The sequence below is a fragment of the Bombus impatiens genome, unplaced genomic scaffold, assembly GCF_000188095.3.
Source record: "Bombus impatiens unplaced genomic scaffold, BIMP_2.2 scf_0359, whole genome shotgun sequence".
NCBI classification, from domain to species: Eukaryota; Metazoa; Arthropoda; class Insecta; order Hymenoptera; family Apidae; genus Bombus; species Bombus impatiens.
The window spans coordinates 7,872-17,750 of record NT_176778.1 but is presented as its reverse complement, the minus strand read 5'-3'; the positions used below and the strand labels follow the sequence as shown (position 1 = coordinate 17,750).

Below are 9,879 nucleotides of genomic sequence, written 5' to 3'. Positions count from 1 at the left end.
TAGATAGCATGTATGTAATTATTCCTTCCATGAAAAAGAATTCTTCGGAAGAAACTACGAACAAGCAATCTATATAAAATTCTATAGTATTATTCATATTCATTACTTTCATTTTTATTGCTAATTCTGTTCATTGCAGTTAAATGCACGTATGTTAATTGTTTCCTAATAGTCTCAGAAAAAACGATTAAAAAAAGAGTAATTTCCTCAATACGTTAAAATATATCTATTTCTAGAACGCATTCGGAATCCACATGGAAGAACGAGCATCGTTCACGAGAACAGTCTTCCTCGGTTCAAAGATCGAACGTATCCGACGATGCAAACGAATTTCACTACTGGGAAACATTCTTTGCAAAAGTAGCCTGACAATCGATCGAACACAAAACGTAGGCTGCTCCGTTCCAGCATTTTCGTTTCATTGCGTTAATCATGCGATGGCCAGCTGGGCGGCCGAGAATCAAAATCGGGAATGATATCGAAACGAACTGTCGCTTCAAACGCTGAACAGCTACGAAACAACGCGATTCTCCACAAATAGTAATCGTATTAATGTATAATCGTATACACATATGTATGTATTTTGTATATCGCTATCACTATATGTATTCTGGAGGATATTTTACTTTTAAATTTCTCATAACCCTATAAACATTCGCAGTCTAACAACTAGTAAATGAAAGAGAAAACAAATTCACTTAAACATATGATGGAAATTTGTTCCTTGCATCGAGACAAAGAAATTAGAAACCATATGTTTCACATCTTCAGAAAATTAAATTCTATTGTATACATCCAATATCTCAGCGCTCTTATTCATGGTTTCTCTTTTCTACGAGACCAGGCAATACATATACATATATTAACGAAAGGAGAGCCTCCTTTCATTTCTCGAAACAACCGGAAAATTAAATATGAGAGTGAATCCAAAAGATGAAAGCAATTAACGAAGGAAGGAAGGAAGACAAACAATTATATAATGGAGATTGATATACCTGATCTATAAGTATATGTAATGAAAATCGAGAAGCGTATACTTTAAATTATTTTAAATATTATTGTTACGTCCTGTGACCCCAGAATATATCCCCATCCATCGTTCGGTTAAGATGGTCAACAACTTTTCAAACATACTCGGATCCGCAGTAATCTATTGCCGTCCTTAGATTTAGATTTTTACTTACGCTCCTTATTGCTCATCACAGTCAAACACGAGATAAGTGTCCCGTCCTATCCTTATCCACCAGCTCTTTTCTCATCCAATTGGCTGCAATGGCCGCTATCCTCGCTGGCTTAACGAAAATTGCAATGAACAAATCCGCTTGTCTCATGCTCCAGAGGCACATCCATCAATAGCCTTCCTCCTCGTCATCACCGTCTGCGAACTTCACTTGTTAACAACTCTACGGTCAAAACGCACTTTCCAGTGTTTAAAAGTTGTTGGAAGTAAAGAGAGTGTGCCGATTATCGTATCGAGACGAGAATTTAAGACTTTCGTTGACGCCTTATACCGCGAACGCGTCTTCTTGCGAACACGGCCGACCAACTATAGCGACATTATTTATCTTCATTTATATAAATTTTCTAATAGTTGCTCCATTTTCGCTTTTCAATCGCTTCTTAGAACTCCTGAATAAGTTCTTGCTTTTCTTCATCATGGTACCGATTATCTTACATTGAGAAGGGATTTCTTGTTGCACGACATTTATGGAATCACGAACATCAGCGGTGTTCCTTTGTTTCAGCATCGTCATCTCGAAATCGTTTCGAGTGCGTATAAGAATATAGGACCACGCGTCACCTAGCTCTGCAGCGAAAGGTAAAGTCGGTTATTTGGTTATCTGCAATTCAATTCCCGAACATGTTTTTAACGCGTGCCTAGCTTCGACGATCGACATACCACGCATTCTACGATCCCGTCACCGATTCGAAACTGTTTCGATTTGGCTGCCACTCCATCTTCGAAATCTCGTAGTAAAGTCCAACAGCTTCTCCCTTTTCTACGAAGACGCCATGGTTCTCGGATTTCTTCCTTTTGCTTCTAGAATGGACAACCTCGGGATTTTCCGGGTTCAGATTCGATCACGATCTCTGTGGATTACCATATTGCAGGCTATTGATAAGCGTTGCGTACATTTCCGTCACTGGTGGAGTTCGATACTTACGAGTATGGTCGAGGACATCCGTTCGTCGAAATTTCCGATCAAAGATGCGAAGGAACCTCTTGGCGTTTGACCGTCGCATCTTTCCAGGGGGTGTTTTTCTGTCCATATTTCCTTTGAGGAAGGAATGTGTTCCTATCCAATATTGTAACTGTCCTATCGTCGTGTATCTCATCTGGTATTGATGTTTTGCTTTAGAGCGGACTGGGGGTCGAGCACTCCAGGTTGCAAGTACCCTCTTGACGCACTGTAAATTTTACAACTTGTGAGGTAGGAATTTACGATTTCCCAAAAAAGACAGATGTGCTGTCCGTATCGTAACGGAAGACCACTCAAAATGCCGAACAACCGATTTATCTAATATAGCGTCTTAGGTCCAATATTATACACATTATACACGACCGACATACCAACATCTACCAACAGTAAAATACTGACATTCGTGGACGACACGGCTGTACTAGTCAGGCACACTAATCCAAAAACAGCAGTCAAATTACTACAAGAATATATCACAAAAATAGAAAAGTGGCTGCAAGATAAACAAATAAAAGCAAACCCCGATAAATGCAACCATATTACATTTGCACTGCGAAAACAGATACCACCAAACATCCTTCTGAACGGCACGCACATATCACAAACAAGGCAAGTCAAATACCTAGGACTCCACTTAGAAACACAACTCACATGGAAACAGCATACTGAATCAATCATAGACAAAATACAGACAACAAGGAGACAAATGCATTGGCTAACACGTCGAAAATCCAAATTAAGCATAGAAAATAAATTAAAAATATACAAAACGATCATAAAACCAATCTGGACGTACGGAATACCACTATGGGGGACAGCAGCAATCATATAAACAAAATAGAGACAATACAAGCTAAAATTCTTAGAACAATGATAAACGCCCCATAACACGTTAGAAAGGAAGTCAAACGGTAGGGCCTGGTAATACCAACGGTCAAAGTGGAAATTAGCAGATACGCAGAAAAATACAAAGAAAGAATAGGAACCCACCCAAACCGGCTAACTGTGGAAACGACCAACACCTCAAACATGGAAAGAAGACTGAAAAGGAAACACCCAGCAGACCTCACAAAGGACTCAACCTAACAAACACGAAGATGGTATCTCGCTGGGGGTAGCCACCCACATGATAATCAAGCAGTTAAAAAATTCTACCAAATGTCCAAATTGGACAAATTATGAATGTGAAGAATTAAATAAAAAAAAAAAACATTACTACAAGAGCACATCACAAAATGGGGGATAGCAGCAATGAGCCACATAAATAAGCTAGAGTCGCTACAATCGAAGATAATGAGAACAATAGTCAACGCTGCATGGTATGTCAGAAACGAGGATATACGCAAAGACGTAAAAATATCAACGGTCAAACAAGAAATCGGCAGGTACGGAGAAAAATTCAAGGGAAGAACGGCAGCACATCCAAACCAGGTGGTTGCTAAAGCGAGCAAAGCTTTCATAGAAAGAAGACTAAAACATCCTACTGACTTCACTAAAGAAATAAAATAGTCAAACTCGAAGACGGTATCCCACTGGGGGTAGCCATCCACATGTTATTTAGCAATTAAGTTAGAAAAATTCACCAAATGTCCAGCTGGACAAATTGTAAAGTGCAAATTAAAAAAAAAAAAAAATAGAAAAAAATCTAATAAATTTTTGATTTTAACGACGGTGCCTTCCAGACAAGAAGGACTCGTGCGAACTACAACTGCCGTACTTTCTCCGATAGGAACAAAAAGAGATCCGTTTCCTTTTTCGACTACGATCGGGCTTGCAAAGTCAAACTAAGACTAACTTCTTATTCCGTTCTCTGACTACCTTTTAATCCGATTATCAACTTCGACTTTATCTGATTTGGGCGCTCCTATTTTTACGTATTGATCCGCTCGTACTGATCGCTACCGGTGTCTATCAACGCGGTCAGATTACAGTCTCCGATCTTAACGTTTCTACGACGCTTTGTCTGTAACGACTGCGACACACTTCATGCATTCTTAGGGGACTTACATTGTTAAATTGCGATGCGATGTGTCCGTACTCCTGGCATTTGAAACACCTGGCTTTTCGTTGGGCAGTTCCCACTTAGGTGATTTTTGTTTCCGCGTAGGAAGCTCCGTCGTGTCTCGTCCTCTTGGATTTTTCTTCGACCAGCTTGCTTTTCATATCAAACGTGTTGATTTATTTAATGACGAGATGAGCTAATACTTGTGATAGTCGGATATATTCAAAGATCTCTCTAAGTACAGAATACAGAGTTGCTATAATACGCCTGAATCGTCGCACGCTCAATGACACTCGCTGTAAGGATACTAGATAATGATCGCCTTAGAGAGCATGTTCGTTTATTTATACTGGTCGGGAAAGTCGGAAAGGTTGACTTCGACTTCGGTTGACGATTTCAGGTAGGGATGATATTGCTTTGTCCGGAGTTTATTTACTTTTAAATTTTGTACGTAGTAACGGTGTCGATACTGCGAGACAAAACAACGACATGAGTCACTCTCGATTCCAATTGTCCTATGACTTATGTGTCGCTACATCACCTCCTTACCAACGATAACATATTTTTTTTGTGTGTAGTTAGTTTACAAATTTCGTGGGTAATTCCCAAGCCCAAAGAACTATAGCGCTTATTCGAAACCTGCCTGTAACGTATCAGGAAATGGGACTCTCCTGCCCGCGCGCGTGACATATTTATTTCTTGTGTTTGTCCGTGTATCGCTTCGCTCGATTTGATGTCTAAGCGGTATTATTATGTCGTGGTATTCGACACTTTGTTGTTCGATATTGTCATCTACAAGGAACAGCGGTTTTAGCCGGTCTATGGAGACTGTTACCTTTCTATTATTTATTTTTATGTTGAAATTCTTCTCTCCGCCTTGTATCACCTTGTATGACCTGTCGCAAGGTGTTTGTAGGGAACTGCGGACGACGTTGCTACGCAGCAATATATAGGGTGACACTGCGAGTTCACGGAAAATGAACACGTTTGTCGAGTGATCGATTGCGGCTTTATTTCTTCGATTCGCTCTTTAAGCCGATTCGCGTATTCGAAGGTCGCTTGCCGAACCATCGGTACGAAAAATTCTCCTGGCAGTCGTATTCCTGCGCCGTAGATCATTTCGGCAGCCGTTGCGTTCAGTTCCTTCTTAATTGCTGTTTGAATTCCTAATAGTACGATCGGTAAGATTTCAACCCAGTTGCTCATATCGTAGCATTTGATTGCCGCTTTCAACTGTCGATGTAGGCGCTCTACCATCCCGTTGGACGCGAGATGATAGGTCGTCGTGCGTAAATGTTCGATACCGAGCAACCGGTATAATTCCTTAACACGCTGACGCTGGCGTGGGTCATCAGCGGGTCACACGTGTCTGCCTCGTGGGTTAGCGCGACGGGTCACACATGTATTTCACAAAATAGACAGTACGAAATAAGTTTATATTATTTTATCTCAACATTATAAGCAGACATAGAATAGTAAAAACATAGCAATACAATATTATAAACTTAACATAATTATTTCCCGTTTTCATGCAATTTTTTAAAACATGTTAGACAGAGTGCCGTTTGGCCCTTACAACGATCACAATGTGTTGTAATTTTTTTGGTTCTTTTCGCGGCATACTCTCATCTTTTATTCTAGAAATGCGTTTATAATATTGTGTACACCGCCGTCTCGTTTTGCTAGCGGGCCCTTGGTACGACTGCAGAAAATGTGAACGTTTTTTGGGCAGTACTTCATTTTCACTTGGCATTTCTTCTATGTGGGGTTTCACTGTACTTAAAAAGTGATCAATAATTTCTCAGCGAAATTTTAAGATTTTGATACTTTTAATACCCCATTTTCTATGTACATACCATGCATTTACGAGGCAAGTCCCGCATATTAATTCTATTACAATGTTTTTATACCATTTTACGGTTCTGCGCAAATAACTATAATAGGATGACGTGTGACCGGATAGATCAACCGCCTTTTTAGCATCATTATAAAAGCAAACAGTGTCTGGCTTTAATTTACTATTTTTTCCCTGAACAATAACACACCTGTGATATTTTGAAGCAGCTAACATACATACTGGTCTTTTTTCAGTCCATTTTAAAAGTTTGTTCGAAGATGGTATCTCACTGGTGGTAACCATCCACATGTTATATTATTATACCACTAAGCTATAATATTTTACCAAATGTCCTACCGGACAAATTGTAAAATTCAAATAAATAAGTAAAAAAAAAATTTTTTTTAAAAGTTTAACGCCACTCCGATTTTGAAAACTCATAAAACCACCCCATTGCCGTTTCTGTCTTGCCTGCGGCGGTAAAAATTTTTTATTCATTTTTATAATGCCACAAATAAATGTTCTTTTTTACAGAAGTTCCTCGGCCAAGGGGACACTAGTATAAAAGCTATCGGTAAATAGTATGCGACCTTTACTTAACATTTATAGATATAGGCAAACTGATATCGCCAAACTATTGTATATCAATGTATTAGTTGAAGTCCACGGAATTTATCGAACCCACCAGGAGTCGTATAACTATTGTAATTTTGCTATAAATTGAGCTCAAGATTGAAAAATTGCGGTCGTGTCGAGCAGTCTAATGTGACCCAGCGCTGCCCCACGAAGCAGATCGTGTATCCAGGTGCCGCTTCACAGACAAAACAATGAATATCGGCGCCGGCGTCAACGTGTTAAATAATTGTGGCTCGAATTGGCGTCCTTGATCGGTTGTTATTTTGGATGGTACGCCGAAACGAGCAATCTATGTTAAAAGGAGAGCTGAAGCAACGGTTGATGCTTCCTTATCGGCTGTGGGTATCGCTTCGGACCAACGCGAGAAATGGTCGATACACGTTAGACAATATCGATAGCCTTGCGAATGCTGCATCGCGATAATGTCTACGTGTATGTGTCCGAATCTGTCTGCCGACGCTTCTGTCACGTAAACTTGAGACTTTGATTATAAAATAAAAGGAGGTTGAGTCGTAACTCAACTATCAACTTTCTTTTATATAACTTTATTATAAATGATTATTATCAAAGATTACAATGATTTCACAGAGGTAGAACGATACTGAATCAGAGAAAGGCTGAACAAGAAATGCCCGAGCTGGCTGAAGTCTCGGCTTATATAAGTTTTGGTTTGGGGATGATCTGCAAAAGAGGCCGATGATCGGGGGTCGATGACTTATCCCTGGTGTAGATTAAGACGTGGTTGATATCAAACGTTCCGACTGGGGATGCTACGCGCCTGGTGACTTTACATCGCTAATACGGAATAACTGTCGTGCCCAGTTTCTGCAGTCTTTGATAACTGACAGCCAGATGAAACGCATCGTCACCAGGTTTTGTGTAAAGCGTATCCCGGGATGAGAAAGTCCGTGGAGCGAATTGAACACGCTACGCCGCAGGGTTTTCTGTACCTACGGTCGTACTGCGTCGACCGATACGTCGCAATATATCTCTACGTTATGGTAGGGAAAACGTCTTTTTCCAGACACACATTTTTCGAATGCCTATTCTCCTAAAGGCCCAGGAGCATGTTGCTGGCCCACTTAATTCAATGGAATGTTCTATGCTTCCCGGCCCGTTAGGGGCTTTTCATTTTTTCACTGCAGTTCACCGGTATATACCCAACGGTTTTTTCAGAATACTACAGCGCATAGAAAACTGCAGCATACAATGACGCTGCCCTTTTTGTTGAAGTAAACCTCACTTCTAGGAATACTCTACATCTGCACTATAACCTAGTTCTCCTGGCCTTTGTAGCCATTAAAAATTATCTAGTACTAAATCAATAAGGAGAGTTTTTCAATCTCATAGCCTTTTTAGGAACATGCCTTGCACAGAATGTGGTCATGATCGGGTTAGTGCATCGAGATATAGTCAGGTCAGTTTTCGTAATTATATAAATACCTATAGGACCATGGTTTCGGAGCTGTGTTGTAACGTAACGCTGCCAGAGTGCGCTGGAGTAGCATACACTGTACTTATGCTATTCCTACATTTATACTCAGATATATTTCTATTCCACATTCATCCACGTGTTCCTTTATCAGATAACCACAACACTTTTAAATATCTCTGATAATTTGTCTACCTGAAAATCCGGAATAACTGACTTTCGCTTGAATTCGCGATGGCGCGTCATATCTTTTGCAACAACAGTACTGACGTCGATGTAACGGAAAATCGGGAAAGAGCAAATTCGAGTAACTGTGGGTACATACCTCAGAGGAGACAATATTTAGGGAGACCGATGATAACGAACGAAACCGAACGGAACTGAACGGAACTCGGATTCAAGATGGCCCACTTGTCATGTCGATGACACTGATGACACCGAAACCGGGTTAACGCGTACGTGCTGGAGCATTGCAATTTGTTCTAACGGACTCACGGTGTACAGCGAACAAACTGAAACGCAAAGTGCAATTCATTCCAAACGTATATCGTGCATGATGTTGATGAGAATTATAATATGATGTATATTGTTATATTAAGACTGAACTAGGTTGCGGAAGAAAATGAGAAAAATGTAGAAATAATTCTGATTTTTATAATCCTGATAATTCTATCATACTGATAACAAACATATATTTAACTTATTTCTAGTAGTTCAAGCGTTCCATGTCATACAGTAAGATTTTTTAGGAAACGTCCATTTTAATTTCCATTCTTTCCGAACAGAATTAGCTATTTTCGTGTTTTTTTTTTATCTAATTGTTTACATTCACAATTTGTCCAGTTTGGACATTTAGTAGAATTGTTCAGCTAATTTCGTATGTCTTATATTTCCACACACCAATTCAGAAAACGCGGTTCACAACGTCAGAGAATGACAACTTACCGTTATATTCCATGCAGGGACAGACAATCAGACTAAAAATTACTCCGTTTACTTGAATTACTCCGTTTACATGTCAGCAAACAACTATTAAACAATAGTTCAAGAAGAAAGATAAAGCAAAGAAAAAACTTACTATGGTTTGATAGGACGATATCTTATTACGATTCAGTTTTTGTTCCCGCTGCGAAATCCGGCGTGTATTTTAGCCGAGGAACAGGCCACTGTTACCACGGTAACAATTATTCGTAATGCGCGCAACGAGGCGCGGGTCAAAAGGAATTTTTAAAATTGTGCTTAAAACTGCGACGACCAGAAAAAAGAGCAGGAAACCAAAGCGTTTTCACGCTCGTTCGCATAAGGGTCCCTACGTGTAACTGTCTCTATACGACTGCTTCGACATGAAACTCGAATACCATCTAAATATTCAGAAGCTGCCGCTTCTGGAATATTGCTCTCGTTATCAGTGACAGTTGCGCGATATAAATAAATAGGTATGGGAATGATGTAACGCGTTAGCGAAGGCGCCCGAAAAATGTCAGGTGATATTGTTTCTTTCATAAACAGAACGCGTTTCCGGAGCGTTTTTGGCTATTTACATTCATTTAATATATTCATTATGCGCGAAATACAATCAGGCAACATTGCAGTTGTATCTTTTTTTTTCATCAGAAATGTCTTTACTTTCAGATTACGGATTTCTATACGTGTATGAAAAATTTAAAAGTGCAAACATACATACAATGTATACAGTACAGTAAAAACACACGTCGGTAGTATAAAACGGATCATCGCTTTAAGAGGACGCAATAAATATAGAACAAAGCAT

General features: G+C 39.6%; 2 long non-coding RNA genes and 1 pseudogene across 2 annotated transcripts; all 3 read right to left on the bottom strand.

The window, feature by feature from the left end:
* Positions 1-117: 117 nt before the first annotated feature.
* LOC117151670 lies at positions 118-651 on the bottom strand. Its single transcript, XR_004461762.1, has 2 exons — positions 240-651; positions 118-173 (listed from the first exon to the last, which is right to left on the bottom strand). It is a non-coding gene; the product is annotated as an uncharacterized LOC117151670 (long non-coding RNA).
* Positions 652-1,073: 422 nt separating this feature from the next.
* Positions 1,074-2,079, bottom strand: LOC112212877 (annotated as a pseudogene).
* A 120-nt stretch (positions 2,080-2,199) lies between these two features.
* Positions 2,200-7,123, bottom strand: LOC117151669. The gene is made up of 3 exons (XR_004461761.1): positions 6,892-7,123; positions 4,209-5,526; positions 2,200-2,409 (listed from the first exon to the last, which is right to left on the bottom strand). It is a non-coding gene; the product is annotated as an uncharacterized LOC117151669 (long non-coding RNA).
* Positions 7,124-9,879: the final 2,756 nt, after the last annotated feature.